The 17,834-nt window shown below is 35.5% G+C and overlaps 1 long non-coding RNA gene across 1 annotated transcript in view; it reads left to right on the top strand.

The window, feature by feature from the left end:
- The window catches only part of LOC101711162 (uncharacterized), a 32,216-nt gene extending 16,177 nt beyond the window's left edge, over window positions 1-16,039 (top strand). Inside the window, exons 2-4 of the long non-coding RNA XR_205422.4 lie at window positions 6,693-6,854; window positions 15,441-15,705; window positions 15,814-16,039. This is a non-coding gene — a long non-coding RNA (uncharacterized LOC101711162). The remainder of the gene's footprint in view (window positions 1-6,692; window positions 6,855-15,440; window positions 15,706-15,813) is intronic.
- Window positions 16,040-17,834: the final 1,795 nt, after the last annotated feature.

The following is a 17,834-nucleotide window of genomic DNA, read 5'->3' on the forward strand; positions in this document are numbered from 1 at the left end:
TGACATTTAAAACCAAGCAGCTTCCTTTGGCAAGATAATGTTTGTCACACTTTCAGGTCAAGTCTTTGTAATTTTAGAAATGTTGGAAAGGTGCCAAGAACCTGAATCATACAGTGATTAGATAGTTACTCCGGGGAAATGGGGCATGGGCTTGGGGGCAGTAGTAGCAGCATAAATTTGTTTTTCTTTGCCATTCCCAGTGCTGATTTCAAGTATCTATTTTACATGTTTTCCAGTAGAAGAGTGTGGCCTAGCAGCTTCCACAAAGGACTATGAGATATGCAGTCACTAAGCCTGAGAGTGAAATAAAGAGATCACACAATCTGGGATGAAAGACAGGATATAATTTAGCTATCTGGAGTAAATATGCTTGCAAAAACTGCAACAGGCTTAACAGAGAGGTGAATCTCAGTGCAGCCGGCAGGAGGTACATATCAACCCCCTGACTCAGTCTGGTGAGCATAACGCTGGCATTGAGATCAAAGAAATGGAACAGAGCAGCAGTGGAAGGTACCAGGCCAAGTAATTGCCAAGTCACTGAATCAGCTAGCTATGACTTATTCCCTTTGCCAGCCAGCAAAATGGTATCAAAAAGAACACAGATGCACAGCAGGACAAACAGTGAGCCCTTGGTGGGAAGATTCTGAAAACATCATCTTGAGGAAAAAAAGAAGAAAAACCCAAGTAGTAAAAGAATGATAAAGGATACAGCTCCTAGCAGACATGCGTCCCCTTGCAGTGAAATCCAAAAGTAATTAAATGGAAATAAATGACCAATTACGTGTGATAAGGGAATTCTGAAAACTCTTCAATTTCTCCAGCCTTACCAGTCACCTGAGCAAATCTTTCTTTTCTTCTTGGTTCTGGCACCACTCACTTATTTGGGTAGATTTTAGAATTCAGAGGTATAATCTCCCCCTTCTTGTAACTTCTTTTACCTGGCTAGATTTCAGTTCATTTCCCATCTTCCATTTTTGCTCTATGATGTTTTTTAGGACACTAACTTAGTTCATCTCATTAAATTCCACACACAGCTATTATCCTTCCTTAAAATTTACACCCTAAATTCTAACTTCAACTTCACTGTTGGGATCCAGAGCACACTTGTGCCTCCTCTTTACCTGGAAGTGGGTTGGGCTGTCTTGCCTGTGCACTACACCACCATTCATTCTTTTCTATGGTGTACTCTCCTTGCTGAAGTCGGGTTCACTTGGTTTACTTCCTTTAAAGACTGTAGGTCATTACCACTGACCTAATTAATGAAAGTTCCTCAAAAATAGATCCTCATAATGGGATTCAAGTACATGTGGTTAATTTAGGTAATTAGAAGGCATTACTAGGAAAAATCAATAGGACATAAGGTCAGTGGGAAGTGATTGAGGAAGCCATAAAAGGTGACCCTTTAAACAAATTACCATTCTGGGTAAGTACAGCTGGATTTTACTCTGGAACTCTGTCTAGAAGAGAGAGCAGAAATACACCCAAAGGAAGTCTTTAAGGAAAGATTTACAGATATTGGCAGCTGAAGGTTGTTTTTTTGCATGGAAAAGGTATGCATTAAATATGTTTCTGCAGGTCTTCAACCATGGGTCACACCCACAATTTACCCTGTCATATAGAATTGATTAAATCTCATACTCTAGCCATACAAATCTCTATTTCCAGCTCTGATTTTGAATGAATTTCAATTGCACACTTACACTATCCAAATTCACATTCTGTATTCTATACTAAATGCAAGAATTCCAATATGACTGAGACAGAGTTCTTCCTGCAGGAAGTAAATTGTTTAAAGTTATTCTTCTTCCTGTCAAAAGAAATCCACTTCCTAATTTCATTTATACCTAATGTCTTCACTCCCCTAAGTCACTCAGGACCACTACTATACTTCCATTGCCTGCTTGTTGACCCAACCATATGCAAGTCATCTGTCTTTGGAGAAGAAGGAGTAAGTACCTCCATCTTTTTTCTTGATGTTCCTAGTCTTGTCTTTTTTCCCCTTTCCATTTGAACTGCTAATATCCAAATGGGCTCTCAACAGATCCTTTATGTCATGTGTCAGCTTTTTAAAAATAGCGTCATTTAACAACCCTACCTTCTTCATCTCTGAAGCCCCTAACAATGAAATTTATCCTCTGTATGATGATGTAATAAATCTTTCTAAAGTACACCATATTTTTCTGAATGAAAAGCTTTTCACTTTCTTACTCTTCCATTAAGACTTAAGATACTCCTCAAATTTTCCCAACTCTTCCTCTCCCATCTTATATGGAAGCCAGATTAATATATTCACTGTCACCCAAACAAAACATATGCATCAAATGTCCATATTCCTTTCACACCATTTGGCAACTAGAATGAGCTTCTCTTTTGTGCACCAAATCCTACTCCAATTTTAAGGTAGAGCTCAGGTTCCACTTTCCTTGGAAGCTTCTAACTACCTTGATTCATGGTTATCTTTTAAAGAATATGTTATTCTAATAATTTGACATATTGCTATTCTCTGCAAATTTTGATAAAAATTATTATATATGTTTTAAGAATCATGATATTTATCATTGAACACATGCTATGATTCTTTAAAATTTTATCTTTTAATTTTATAACAATACATGAAGCAACTATTATTTTTCCTATTTTAAGATGAAAAAACTGAGCTTCAGAAAAGGTAAGGAGTTTTTCTAAGAAGAAAACAAGCATTCTGGGGGTGAGAAAATGGACCTAGGGAAGGGGTGGGAAGGGTAGTCGGGGATCAAAAACGGTCAACATTACATATACCCAACAAGAATGTAATTATTATGTATCACAAAAATATACTAAGAAAATAAGAAGAAAATAGGCAACATTTTTTATAATTAGATCTTGAAACCAAGCATGACTTCTAACAGTTTTAGTGTCTTTTCAGTGAAACTATAAATTCCTTAAGAACAAGGATCAAACTTAGTCCTTCTTTACAGATAGTGCTTTGTATGTAGTAGGAATTCAATCAAATTATTTATTTTGGGTTGGGGAAGTATTCTTTAATGATTTTGAAAGGTATTTCCAGGGACTTAGCTGAAGCTTGTTTTATTTTATTTATTTAGTTTAAGAAAAAGCTAATGACTAAAACAATGGCTCTTCTAGTCTCTAAATTTCATGAAATCACAGTGTGTAATTATTCACCATTGTATTTGCTTACTGCAAAAATCATTTGTTGAATGAATATATATGTTTTTTTTCTTTTTTTTTTTGTACCGGGGATCAAACTCGGGACCTTGTGCTTGCAAGGCAGGTGGTGGATGTTGAATGAATATTTTGGAATCAATATGTCCTTATGAGCTTATCTTAAAATTGTAGAATAGGGGCCATGTATCATAGTATTAAACATTCATAGGGCTGAATCATTTGGAGCAGAGAAAACAAGATATCCTCTTTGCTCTGTAATTTGTATCTGTACTGAGCTCTGCTACTGATTCCTTAGCAAAGGATATGTATGATTACTAACTTTTCATAAGTAGAATATCTTACTTTGCCTTATTTTGTATGAAATAATCCAACATTCATTTCTCTATCACTAGTGATAGCCATATCAAAAAGCCTTATTCCTGTTTATTTTTCTTGAAGTGATAATACTTGAACTGATGAAACAAATAGACTGATAAATGGAAATTTATGCCTTTTTAAGTAAGAGCTTATAGGAAAAGTGTCTATGGATGTCCTCCAAAAGTCTTGTACAATCTTGCTTATTAATTATTTATTGGATAGAAGTTGTGATTTCTAAATACGTTTCATATGTCTCACATTCCTGGCACAGAGCTAGGTATAATAAAATGTGTCAAGATTTGCAAATCAGTTGCAAAGTTTGATCAATAAAGTAATCTCTTTTGAGTTTAGTTTTGTTCAGTTTAGCTGGCAATTAAACTTCTGATCTGGCAGGCAGCAACTTGATATTCTTGCCCACAGATAACTGAATCAAAGTGCTCCTCATCACCATCCCCAACCCACAGAACTTGAGAAACCTCATGTCTTATATGTCCTACTTTGAAGGGTGAGAGTGTGTTGTCAAACCAGAGTGTTGATTTCCTACATGCTGCTGTCCTTCACATACTCTGATGCTGAGAAAGATTTTCAGTTATTTCTTTTAATGAATTTATATTTATCATTAACTGCCAAGAACAAGTTGCCTAATTGGATTTAGGAGGAAGATCCATGACCAAGACAAAAGAGAGACCAACTTACCTGCACAGCCTTGGATCCATAAGCTGATCCCATAACTACCATGTGTTAGACTGGACAGTAAAGTAATGATGGTTGTTGGTGTTGGGCAGGGTTGCTGCAGAATACAACCTTGGGCTTTTGGTAAAATTACTACTTTTAGAATTTGATCTGAAGAACATAATTTCTTTCCTTTTCTGAATTGCCAAATTATGCTATCATCACTTAGTAGCAGTGAATTTGTTCAAGCATCGTAAGTATACTATAGTAAAGGGATATTGCAAGTATTACCACCTATAGACTACAAATGTATTTTATTTGCTTTTCTATGATAAGGGTTGGACTAGAAAGAAAGATTTTTATCACAAGTTCAACAACTTTCCATCTCTGTGTATACCACTTTAATATTCTAACTTTAACTTTTCATTCTTTTCCATTGATTTTTCCTCTTTCTTTAGAATGACTACACAAAAATTCTTACCTATAAAGTAATAGAAAACAACTTTTTTATTTTCACTTTTTGGTTTTTAGATTTTTATAGGTATATCTGAAACAATCAACCCTAGAAAAAAGCAACCCTAGAAAACTAATAGAGACTCATAACTGACCCTTAGTGGATGAGAGGTATTATTAGGTGGAACACCTACATGTGATTGACTAAGCAAAGAGGGCTGGATTATAGTAGATAGTAACTATTTACCAAATGAATGAAAAAGTATAGTAAGGTATGAATCCTTAAAATATCACCAACCAACACATCAGAGAACTAGAAATTCTTATCTTATTTAGGTTAAAGCACAGAAAGGTCCTTTTGTGGTACACATTGAGCCATTATCTTCCATTAATGTTTTTAGACATAATTTAGAAGATTAGAGCTAGTCTTAGAGATTAGGATTATGAGAGCATAATATGCAGAGCAAGAAAGTTTTCAAACCAGATAGGGAGAAAGAAAACATTAGGAAACAAGGTGCTGTGGGTATAGAAACTCCTCTACAAGCTTGCCAAAGACACAGCAAAGAGATGTGTCGCTGGGGCCACTGAGTCGAAGAAAGGCACTTAAACAGCAGGGGATGCAGATAAAGTGCTGCTGTGGGCATTTTTCTCTCAAACCTTAGGCTTGTTTCCAGCCTACACCCAAGGAGTGTGTGTGTGTGTGTGTGTGTGTGTGTGTGTGTGTACACTCTCACACATAGTTCCCCTGCAGAATCAGAATTGGTTACACAGAACCATGAGTTTGTATTTAGCTTATACTCATATTTAGACACTGAAGGTCACGTGATAGCTCAGCTGGGCTACTTTTAAGACACTCATGAAGGAAAATGGATGTTTATTGTTAGAAGAGAATTGTTAAAGAATGAGAAAATAAGTTGAAAATATGAAAGCATATAGAGAATACTCACAAAATAATGGAGACAAAAGGCATCCTAAATGTAAAACAAAACATGAACTTGGAAAACTCAGAATATGTTTTAAGAGGCTATAATTGATACTCACTTCTCTCTCATATTTGAGCCAAATCTCTAGCAGTACAACTTACCTCACTAAGGACTAGATAATAGTTTCCACTTAATAACATTCATGAACATTAGTCATCATTTGACTTAAAATGGTTAAAATTAAGTGATCCAAAGAAGAAAAATAGAGTGAAAAAGAAGTTGTTGCAGGCGAATCCAATAAATCCTCCTGAAAACAAACAACATTTATTGGACTGCAAGTTAACACTGATGCCAGAACATTTAGTCAGTTTGATTGGGTTGTCAAGAAACAGTCAAATCAGAAATTTTCAACTGGAAGGAAACTTACCAACCTCAATATACTTATTTACAAATGGCAGGTTGGCCTTGATGACTCAAATGTACATTTTAGCCATATTACTTTTGTGACTTTGGAACACAATAATTTTCTTTAAAATTTTCTGTTTAGCAGGTATTGGCAAAGACTGCATTGGCCAATTGAGAATAAAATGAATTAACATGAAGCTTAATTCTACATTTTCAATTATCAAAAGGAATCATAATAAAATCAGAAAAATTTCAAAATAGTTCAGTGCTCTCTATTTAGCTTCTACATTTCATATGGCCAGTCCAAGATTTAGGAGTAAAGTCATTTCTTGGACAACAATTTATTTTAAATTGAGTTCACCAAATCTGAGTTTCATTTAAAATTTCCTCTTTGTTGCCCATTTTATGACAGTTCCAGCATATTCACCAACACCTTCTTTGTCTAGTATAAAGTGTGGATCCAAAAATACCATGAAGCAAACAGCTGTAGTAGTTCTATTGGTGAAAACTTTCCGTTCTATAAAAATACCTAAAATGCTATTTTATGAACTGGCGATAAAAAAATACTCTGTAATAGCACATCCATGATTGCAAAATGCCTGTAACAAAATACATCTCAAACACTCAAATACAATAAATAACTTGCTAATGAATAAAACACTTGAACCCACTAAAGTCAATGAGAAGTAAACCTCTAATTTTCCATGTATTTTGTAGGAAATGAAAACAAGAGAGTTGGTGTCATTGCATCGTCTGAGGTGGCTCAACTGACCAAAGATGAAGATTCATTTCAATGAAATCTAGCTGACAAGTTTCCTGAGAACAAGAGCCATTTCTTGTTCATCTTTGTATCTTCAGTTGCATTTAACGTAAATCACAGTAAGTACTTTATAGACATTAAATTGAATACATGAATTAAAGAGTTATTCTTGTGACTTGGGGAAGGTTAGAACCATTTGAAATACATCTAACTAAAACTGATTTATAAAGAGTAATTTTCCTTACAGAGTTCATGTCTTATATTCAGCTGGAATGGAAATACCAATAAAGGGCTGGGGATTTAGCTCAGTGGTTCTGACACCTGCCTCACAAGCCCAAGGTCCCAAGTTCAATCCTCAGAATGAAAAAAAAAGAAAGAAAGAAAGAAAGAAAGAAAGAAAGAAAGAAAGAAAGACCGATAGAACACATTTTAAAAATAATGGATCTTGAAAAGGCGATAAATGCAATATAAATACAATTCAAAGCTTAATATTTTGATCTGTTTTTGTGCTATTAAGTATGAAAGAAATAAAGAGTTTAAAAATGTACTGTTGGGAAAGCCGTTTGTTTTGGTGTAACATGTTTGCATATTGGATTAAAGAAGCATTCATAATGTATCCATCAACAGCTAGCAAACTTAAAAGGAAATTACTCATGTCCTTTTTTATGAATGAGTTACTTAGCTTTGACTCTCTCTTTTGTGCTTTTAGGCTCCAGAAAGATGAACAAGCAGCTTTGAGAGGTATAGTTTACTGGCTTAGTTTTAGGAAGGATATGGTCAGTGGAAATCAGAAGCCCTTCCTAAAGAATCGCAGGCCAGGTGTAGATTGAATTACAAATGTGTTTTGTGCTACTGCAACTTTAAAGTAACATATTAATTTGAAAAATGATAGTGTTCTTTATTACCATCCTGCGTGAGAGGAAAAACATTCAACAAAACACATGGAATTTATATTTCAGGTCCCTGGGGTTTCTGGTCTGTGTAACTGAATGAAAATCTATGTATTTTACTCCTCTGAAATGTTTAGTTATCACAACGCATAGGCCATGCTCTTCTTTTGTAACAATGCTCATGGGTAACTGAAATCAATAATCTATGTTAAGAAAAGCATATCATTTAACCCATCAATTTAGAATAAGGATTCACTTGCTTGAATAATCTAAGTATGACATTTAAATTAGGTACATTATGCACATTTTCCCCTCCCTGCTGAGAGACACGTGCACTTGGAAGAACAGACAGATCTTGTTGCTCTCTGATAAGGTCAGACAAGCTTAGCCAGAATGTAGTGATGCTTAAAGCTCATTGGTTTTGTCTATGGAGCACAAGGCTGTTACCATGACTACAAAGCTGCAGTTGCTACAGCAGGCTCATAGGATGTCAAGGCTTCTGGGTGGCCCAGCACAAAATCTATTACTTTATGTTGTTTTCAAGAAGTCTCTGAATAATAGTACATAGCTAAAATAATTCCAGGTAAGCAAGATTTCCTCCACTTTCTCATGTAGACAGAAGGCTATTCTTCTAAGTGGGAGTAAGTGATTGGAAACAAGTCTATTTCTCCTAATTAGTCCATCCCCATCAGAGAAATAAATTGGAGTTGAAGGGAGAAAAATGCATATAACCAGTATTAAAGAGCTGCTTTATTTTCCATTTTCTAAGTGTAAATTTAAATTTTTTGGAGAATTTTAAATAGCTTCACAATAAGGTATGAATCCTTCAGACTGTCAAGCCACAGCAGCCGACTCACATACAAATCAGAAGTGTTACAAAGCTGAAGAACAGTCACAGGATATACTAGCGGGACAGCTCATCCATACTCTTACTTCTGGAAGAGCCAGTATCAATGAATTATGGGTGAATGGGGAGAGCACATTCAGCCTTTTGATTGAAGTCATATAGGAATATTGATAAATCCAGAGGGGAGAGAGAGAGAGAGAGAGAGAGAGAGAGAGAGAGAGAGAGAGGAGGGGGGGAAGAGAAAGAGAGGGAGATATCTGCTTAGCTTTTAGGTCAGTCACATTGTTTTACTGCATTATCCATTTAACACTCTCCCATTCATTGAGGCTTTTATGTATTAAGCCGCCCCTGAGTTTGGGTGCAGTGCTGTTCAAATGTTACTGAACCTCTGCTTTTGTTGGTGGAGGGGATGATTAAGTACTTACATATATTGCTTCATTTAGTGCTTACACCCTGACTATGAAGTAAGTAATCTAATTTTCATATGACAGATAAGGGACTACAAAAGTTAAGTGCAAGGTCATATATTAAATGGTTGATCTGAGTTTGGAATCTCTGCTACTGTGATGGCAAACAGAAATGTTCCTTCATCTAGTATGATATGCTTCCTCAGAAATGTTGCCTGACCAATGGATATTCACTTTTATTAAATAAGGCTTAAAAGTCCCATGATGGGAGGGCCCACAGCATCACTGTGAAAGGACTTGAAAGATCTAATCCAATTCCAACCCTTCTTTACTCTCTAGTTATATATCAACAGACAGAATCCCTCTGCTAACAAGGAACTATTTTCTAGGGAAGACCTTTATGTTGGACAATTGTTTTCTTTATTGAGTTTGTCTCTCTGCTGGTGGTAGGATCTGATAGACAGGAAACTCAGTGAGTTGTACTCAGAGTGTTGCAAATACCCTGGGTGTGGCTGGAGAAAATAGAGAGGTTCTTGGTGGTAACACTGTCCAGAACTGTGAAATGTCCAATACTTGACCCTTCTTAGAAGAACACCAGTTACCTGGTCACAGTTGCTTGGGTACTAGCAGGAGATGATCCTCCAGTTCAAAAATCAGAGGTAGTTTATTACTCACTGCCATAAGAGTAGCCAGAGAATCAGGCATGATGCTAGTTCCCTGAGCCCTGGCTTCCATGAAGCAGTATGAAAAGAGTCAAATGATAACTGCACACACAATGGCTTGAGTCATAGGAGAGAAACTGTAAGTTTAAAGAACCCTATGTTTTATAATCCACAGTTAATTCTGCCTGACATTTGTCTCAGGGAAACAATATTTCTATCTTCCAAAGCTTTGCTAGATAAATGTACTTTGTAAGTGTCTTAGTTACTTTTCTCTCATTGCTGAGATAAAATATTGAACATCCAAAGTTAAAGGAGAAAATATTTATTTCAGATCAATTAGTAGGGGTTTTAGTCTCTAGTCACATTGCTCCGAGGCAAGGTGATGTGGCAGAAGGACTTCACAGAGGAGAAACAGTTATGGTGTGGCAGGCAGGAAGGCAGCAAGTAGTAGCAGCACCAATGAAGCAAACTTCTCCTTCCCTTTTATCCCATCCAGGACAGAAGACTTTAGATGGTGCACACCCAGGATGGACCTTCCCATTATCCACACCTAGAACTATGCTAAGCCAATCAACAAACTAATTTAGTATCATACAGTCTTAATCCCAATATCACATACCCTAGATCCTGCCAGCTCCCAGAAGCCCCACCTATGAGCATATGAGGCTTTGGGGGAACATTAAGAACCATGACAAAATGATAATTTAGAACAAAGGCAGTTGGTGTGTCTCTGCAAGAGGTAGGGAAATAAGAAAAATCTGTAGTGAATTATCCTTCAACAAATACCTCCTTTACTCTAAATAACATACTTCTTATAATATGACTTAAAACCACACTCTTTTTTTATCATTTTATTTTTTGTTAGCCATATATTACTGCCTCATACTGAGCTATTGCTGACAAGAACTTCTTGTTTTCCCACATAGGTGTTATAGCTGTCATATTATTCAAATTTTACTTGCTGTCTTAGTAATTTTCTTGTTGTTGAGACAAAATACTTGACAAACACAACTCAGAGGAGGAAGAGTTTATTTTGGTTCACAATGTCAGAAGTTTCAGTCCATGGTTGGCAGGCTCAAATGCAGAGCAGAATGGTGGAAGTGCCAGGTAGAGGCTAGGAAGCAGGAAGAGACAGGCGGAGCCATGGACAAGAATATCCCCTTCCAGGTCATTTTCCCAGTGACCGAAATTTAACCAGGATCCACCTCGTAGCAGCACATTCAGCTATTGAACTCCTTAGTGGATTAATCCACTGATGAGCACAGCAACCTCATTATCCAATCACCTTGCAAAATCACTTCTGAACACATGAGGTTTTTGCGGAACATTCTGCATTGAAACTACAACACTAGTATAATTAAATTTTTAAAAAATCAAAATGCAGGCCTTTATATCTATTTGTAATAACTTTATTTTTCAGGAGTAGAGGAAATATTACCCTATCCAAGCTGAGCTATAGTAAAAGTCTCATAAATGCATTTTCACATCCTCTGTGCCTCTCTTAAATATAGACTCTAAGCTGACAGTGGTGGTTACCTTTTAATTTAATTTTATTTTATATTAACATATATTAATTACATATTAGTGAGTTTCAGTGTGATATTTCAATATGTGCATACAGTGTACACTGATCAAATCTAGCCTCCCTATGTCTATCCACCCCTGGTACCTCTCCTAACCTCTAGTAATCATTATTTTAAATTCAAGTTTACATTTTTTTAAATTTCCACATATGACAGAGAACATGTGGTACTTGTTTTTCTGTGTCTGACTTATTTCGTTTAATATAATGTCCTTTTGCTCCATCTATTTTACTGCAGAATAGAGAATACCAGGAATAAGCCCGTGCCTTCTCTATAGACAATTTTTTTCCCTACAAATTTGCCAAAAGCATACATTGGAGCCCTTCAATATATGGTGTTATGAAAATTGGAAAACTGGATACCCATATGCAGGAGATTGAAACTTTACCCCATCTTTAACTTCAAAATGGATCAAAAACCTAAATGCAAGGCCTGAAACTATGAAATATTAGAAAAAACACATGAAAAACACTTCAAGACACTGGTACAATAAATTTTTGTATATGATCCCAAAAGCATAGGAAACAAAAAGAAAAAAATGGGATTTCATTAAACCAAAATGGTTCTGAACTTTATCTTTTCCCTATCAGAACTAATCATGTTTTGATTTCTGACTTCCATTTCCTGTTAATAAAACTTTTATAACTTCTCTTTGTTTTTAGTACAAATCTTAAGGTTTATAACAGGACCACTGAGGCTATGACTACATAATATACTCACCTTTCAAAACTGTCTGCTTTCACCATAAAAAGTTTTTTGGGATCCTTATGGGTGGTAATGCCTCACAGACTTCACAATTGGAGTTCTCTCTGCTTGTCATGCTCTCTACTCATCGTTGTCTTTTAGCTTAAGTCATTTTCTGTTATGACATACAGATTTGAGCTTCAAAATTGTTTTTTCGTGGACCCTCTTCCTAACACTTGTGCTAGATTGCTTCCTCATGCAACATTCCTAGGTGCTTGGTCCTTCTTCACGGAAAACCCACATAGGTAACTGATGTTGGTCTTTCCTTTTTTATTACAAGGGCCAGTCTGTTCTGGCTTTATCACCTAACACAACACGCAGTACAAGTATGTCAACTGACTTAAAAGAAAGCAAAACTTGTTTGGGAATAGACTCATCCAGTTTGCCTCCAGTATGGTTCATAGGATGAAATAGTGGGAGGTAAGTCTGGGGTTAGATTGCCTAGGCTCTTCCAAATAAGATTGAGGCATTTATACATGATTTGATAGACAAGAAGGAGCCAGTGTAGGGTATGACTGAGGTTTGAAAAGGTCGAGCTGGAGTGTATTCACATGGCTTCCTTCTTGGGACTGAGGCAGCCCAGCTAGGCACTGTGTTTGTTTTCCTTATCTTCATTACAATGTCAGTTCTCCAGAGTCCCGTGAGTGGAGCTTATAAAAACAGACTGGGCCACACAAAAAATTCAGGATCCAGAATTTCTCCATAATATGATTTACAAATTCAGACAATGTTACTGACAACACAGAGTTATGAAATTTTCAGTTCTCTTGGTACCATCGTGGCTTTATTGCCAACATGATCTGGGACAGGAAAGACTGACTTAAATATAACACCAGAAGATTCCCTAGAAGATAGTACATTTTGGGTGCAACTCTGCTTTTGTATGGGAAGTAAAGACAGAGATAAAAAAACACTTCTGTTCTCCACCTAAAAGAAAATTCATCATTATCCTACAAATGGTTGTAACTCTGAACACTAAAATTAGAAATCACAATGTAAGTAGGTGTGAAAGCAGAAGGAGCTACGTTTCTTAATTTTGTAGTTTATTGTTTTTACTTTCCTGTGAAACAAACAGCTTATGAGCAGGACATGCTCTTTGAACACATCTTTCTCTATTGAATCTGAGTCTTTGCAGAATTCTGACTTGATGACAATCCACATACACTCAACAATCAGCTTCCTAAGGCTTTTTTTTTTTCCTGGGCATTGGCAGCTCCTGGTTGTTAAGCATATCATTCTTTGCCATAAACATTAAACAAGCAATAAATAATGAGAAAAAAATCCATACTGTATTAGTGAATTTTGTGAAACCAAATAAAATGCATACTACTTGGTGGGTAAATGTACTAGAAAGATTACAATCTAATTTGGCTTAACATTGGGATATTTTGCTTAAGATATGAACTTTGGGATCTGAGCATAAAGCCTGGCTCTGTCATTCATGAATTGGGTGACCTCAGGCAAATTATTATGGAGTAACTTGCACAAGAGCACACATAGTGGACACTTATACTGTGTAAGGTACTTTACATTGATGTAGGTGCTATTACTATCCTGGCTTTTCATATGAGAAACTAGGCAGAGAGGTTAAGAAATTTGCCCAAAGCATAACAGCTGATGAGCAATAGAGCCAGGTATCAAACACCAGTAGGCTGGTTTCTAGATCTTACTATTACACTGTAGTTATCTACACTTTAGTTTTTCCTATAAAATAGTTACAATGATTCTGCCTCACCATACTGTTGAGATTCAAGTGAAAAGTATTTGTGCAATATTTAGGAGAGTGCTGGTATACAGAAGATCCTCATAAAAACTAGCTATTATAATTATTAATGGTAAGATTTATATTCTTAAAGTATATTAACTACAAACTCAATATCAGTTACAAAAGTAGATATTATCTTTGGGAGTGGTTATCCATGGTATGTGTTTGCCTTAAATTGACTTTCACAAGACATAACTGTGGGACATAGCCCCTCCCCTGGTTGATTGTGCTTTGAGGACAGCTGATATTGCTGTAGGTGGCATTTTCCAAGACTGAGAAGTGAATATTTTCAATCTACTGGATTTTCCCCCCTTTCAACTATATTTGGAATATCATTAAGCAAAGATCTGTGCTTTGATAAATAAATGTCCATAGAAGGAGAGGTTTTTTTAAAAAAAAAAACAAATGAAAAGTCTTGGAGTATTCTGAAATAAGGTTGAACATCTTTTTTTATCACATACATATTTGCAAGCTCCATGCAAAGTTTTTTCATTGATACACAGAACTCAGATCCTTTTAAACTCCTATCTAGAACTTCCAGTCCTGTTGGATAATTGTCCTACCTTTAAATGACTGAAAATCATTTAACAAGTTTGAAATAAGATACAATTTGGTTAGTTTGTGAGGCCTCCTTCTTCAGAATTTCTTATTATTGTATCAACTTTTGTTGGCACTGATGCTGTTCTTTTCATTCCGTTTCTTCCTTTGAAAAAGGGGTAGTATATTTCAGATGTCACTGTGCCTGTTTCTAAGCTTACCATAAGGTTATGACACTCATTGATACTCACTGATGGTTTTATATCCTTCTTTTCACTTTTTTCCACTATAATTCATTTCCCCAACCAAACAGACTCATATTAAATATCATGGGTGAAGTGCTGTTTGCTAGGTAGTGAAGATAAATGCAAAACACAGAGACACAGATACTTGAGGTATAGCGAGGGAAAGACGTCGACAAATAAAAAGCTCAGAACAGCCAAAGAATTTGGACAAAAACCATGTAAATAGTATCACAAATGTCCAAGGTAAAGGTGTTTATTGGATTTAGTAGTGAAAGCTGGTTGCTGTGAGAATGGAGAAAAAAAATAAAATACAATGAGTATATTCCCTCTTTCAGGGTATTTGCCCATAAAAAGTATAATCCAAGATGATAGCTTTCAGGGAAAGTAAAATCAAAGAAAGATAACTTGCATTATATGTGTGTGCATGTGTATTTAACATGAAACTTGAGCATGTTTACAAACAGTTTTCCCTTAATTTTATGTTCTTTCTTATATGAAGTGAGAATATGTATAGACTTCCACTTCTGGGTAGGACATAACAATTTGTGGCAAGTGAACGTTTTTGTTAACACTAAGTAGAAAACCCAGATAAATTAGAAAAAAACCTTATATTCTTAAGTATATCAAAAAGCTATGAAAACAATAATATCTAGAAGAACTTACATTTCTAAGAGGACAGACCATTCAGTTTTGATCTAAGGATCAGCAAATTTTATTTTTACAGTGAATACTTCTGAGCAATGAGTAAAGGGTGAATATTGGTGCTAAGTCCAGACAGAGGGCATTTCTAAGAGAAAAAGAAACCAACAAAACTTTTAACATTTGCACAGGATTATTATGGCAATATTTGAGAATTGATAGGTCCTCAAGCATGTTATTGATTGCCTATTCAAGACATTTGTTTAATTTTAGAGCTTTGTAGGAGACTGAGGTCCAAAGCCTCTGGAAAGGGTGAAACCTGTAGCCTCATAAATCAATGACGAATGGGGAATGATGTCTGAACTAAATCATGTGTATAATTTCAGGGACAAGGAGTCACAGACCACCGGAATGTCAACAGGAGTCTTGAAGGACAACATTCTAGGAACAATGGAGACCTAAAGGAAGACTGGAGTTTGCTAAATTTTATTTTGTGCTGAGCCAGTTCAGTCTTGGACTGGATTGTGCTGATTATACCTCTATCTGCTTATTAGAGGACTCAACCCTATCTGGGGAATAAAAAGTTATCCAGGAGCTCTATACTTCTTTTGTACTCAATGTCTGGAATACAATAGAAAACCTGGATACCAGGTGAGATAAGACCAAGAGAAGAAAAAAAAATACACAATAGAAACAAATCTAAAGATGATTCACAACATTAAGTGGACAAAGATTTTCTTTCTTTTTTTTTGGTACCAGGGATGGAACTCAGGATCTTGTGCTTGCGAGGCAGGCGCGGTGCCATTGCGCTACGTCCTGGCTCTAGTGGACAAAGATTTTAACATAACTATGATTAATACGTTCAAAAAGCAGATGAAAAGATGGCAAAACCACATGGTAAGGTAAAGATTCTCGCAGAATTGAGTTCTATTAAATAGAATAAAATGCATACACCAAAACTAAAACATTTACTGTTTACAATTTAGTGAACTACTAAATAACAGACTGAAAGACTAGATTAGTAAACTGTAATAAGTTAATAGAAAATGCCCAATGAAGTACACATAAAAAAATATGTAGAGGAAAACTGGACAAAAGTATAAGCATCATGTGGGCTATGCTTAAAATTACAATATATTTAGAATTATGTTCATAAAAGAAGAAAAGCTACAGATTGAGGAAGAATCAATTTTAAAGTAGACAATAATAAAGAAGTTTCCAAAGCTGAGAAAAAGTCTCAGATCATAGATTCAAGAATTTCATCGAGCCCCAACTTGCAAACATACAATCAATCATTAACCAAAACAAATTATACTCTGGCACAAAATACCCAGACGATCTAAAAATCAGAACTGTATCTCAAGAATGATGTACAAAGAAGACAACCTTCAAAGAAACTACAATAATACTTACAGTTGACTTCGTAGCATAAGTGATAATAAACCAGATGCTGTCATCTTAGTATCCACTAGAGACAAAAACTGAAATTTGTGGATAATTAAATCTCATATAAAATGATTTAGATCCTCCCAAATACCTTACTTAAGTCATCTCTAGATTATTTACACATCCTACTATAATGTAAATGCAATGTGGATTGTTGTGTGCTTTAGGAAGTAACGACAAGAAAAATTTTGTACATTTTCAGTAAAACCACAATTTTTTCAGAACATTTTCTATCCACATTTGGTTGAGTTTGTGGATGCTATTTTCGCAGATATTGAGGGCTAACTGAATTTAAAATGACTATGGCTTACTTAAATGACATACTTAAAGTGTAAAAGAAAATAACTGCCAACCTAGATTTCTATAGGCATAGACAACATCCTTATAGTAACTTCTGAGTTATTTTGTCATCAATAAACTCCACAAACACAGTGGAAGGAGTTCTTTAGACAGAAGGAAAATGAGCCTAGATGAAGACAGAAATATCATAGTGAAGAAAGAGTATGGTAAATGTAAATGAAATTCAACCATAAAATCAATATTAAAAGCTAATATTAAAATATTTCACAGCGATTAAAATGTAGAGTATACTAAATTTGTGATAATAACATAGAAATCAGGGAGATGGTAAACAGATTTGAAGCAATCAACTGTTGTAGCCTTATGAAGTTAGTGGTAAAGGTAACTATTTGCATTATTATTAAGGTTGCATGAAGTCAGTTCTGAAATTGTGATTCCTAAACCCCAACAAACATCACTGACTATACTCATTGTTGCCTTTCCTTTGTTATTACAAATTTCATTAGCACAATCTCACTTTCTTCCATAGATCCTTCCACTTCCATATTCTCAGTAAATTTTTCCTGGCCATAATTAAGGTCAAAGTAGGCATAAGTCATAGTACTTCATTTGCCTTTGGAGCAATTAAATTTCAACAAGTCAAGAATTTGTGGGATCCTTTTTAGAAGAAAGAGCAAGACCATCAGTTGGGATCTAGCTATGTACTTCATCCTCTTTTTCTACAGTGCCTCAATTCTGTAGAAACCTTCTTAACCTCTTACACCAGGTGTATGAGATAGTGTAAGCCTCTGTTTATTTATCAAAAGTGATAATTTATTTTGTTGCCTATATTTTCCTTATTCACCAACCATTATCTTGCCCTACCTATATTTTCATTTATTGTCTTCTGTAACTGTGTACTCATTTCCTTTTCTCTTAAAAGAAATGCTCCTTCTTATCTGTCGGGTTATGTTCCAAGATCTTCAAGAGATGCTTGAAACCTCAGGTAGTACTTAACCCTTCGCATACCATGTTCTTGTCCTACACATGCCTGT

This window comes from Heterocephalus glaber, unplaced genomic scaffold, assembly GCF_053883595.1.
Source record: "Heterocephalus glaber isolate CG9 unplaced genomic scaffold, H.glaber_assembly_v1.0 deba00001538, whole genome shotgun sequence".
NCBI lineage: Eukaryota > Metazoa > Chordata > Mammalia > Rodentia > Bathyergidae > Heterocephalus > Heterocephalus glaber.